General features: G+C 42.3%; 1 protein-coding gene across 1 annotated transcript in view; it reads left to right on the plus strand.

Annotated features, from left to right (window-relative positions):
- Positions 1-653, plus strand: part of LOC106883013 (cAMP-regulated phosphoprotein 19) — a 20323-nt gene that overhangs the window by 18965 nt on the left and 705 nt on the right. The gene's annotated exons all lie outside the window — the stretch shown is intronic.

The following is a 653-nucleotide window of genomic DNA, read 5'->3' on the forward strand; positions in this document are numbered from 1 at the left end:
TTCCTCGTGCCATTCAGTAACAACTTTAGCTGTGTGAATTGGTGCAGTATCACCCTAAAAGATTGCATTTCCCTCCAGAAACAGTTCTGCAACCATAGAATGAATTTAATCAGATAAAATGCTTAAATAGTCTTGACTATTATTTCTGCCATGAAGGGAAACCACTGGGCTGGCAGATTTCTAAGATATATCCCCCCCCCCCCCAATCATCACATATCTTCCTCCATGTTTAACAGTTGGAAGAAGGCAGTCTGGGTCAAATGCTACTTTTGGCTGTCTCCACATGTATACTTGGCTGGTGTTGGAAATAAGGCAAAGGATGACTTGTCTGAGAAAATAACATTCCCCTGCTCTAGGGACCAATTCTGTAGGTTTTTACTCCACTCTAAACGCTTTGCAATGTTTGTTTTTGAAAGTAGTGGTTTTCTGATTGCAGCCCTCCCATGAAATCTGGCTTTGTGCAGCTCCTGGCAAACAGTTTTGTGGAAACTGGGTTCTCAAAGTGGCCATTAAGCTCTGCAGTAATTTTGGAACTGTACTCTTGTAATCCTTTCTGACAATTCGCGTAAGAGTCCGACGGTCCCTATTTGAAAGTTTTGGTTTTCTTCTGGAGCTTTGTTTCGACGAGGAGGTTTTTCCCTCTTTCTCAAAGG

This window comes from Octopus bimaculoides, chromosome 12 (assembly GCF_001194135.2).
Source record: "Octopus bimaculoides isolate UCB-OBI-ISO-001 chromosome 12, ASM119413v2, whole genome shotgun sequence".
Classification (NCBI taxonomy): Eukaryota; Metazoa; Mollusca; class Cephalopoda; order Octopoda; family Octopodidae; genus Octopus; species Octopus bimaculoides.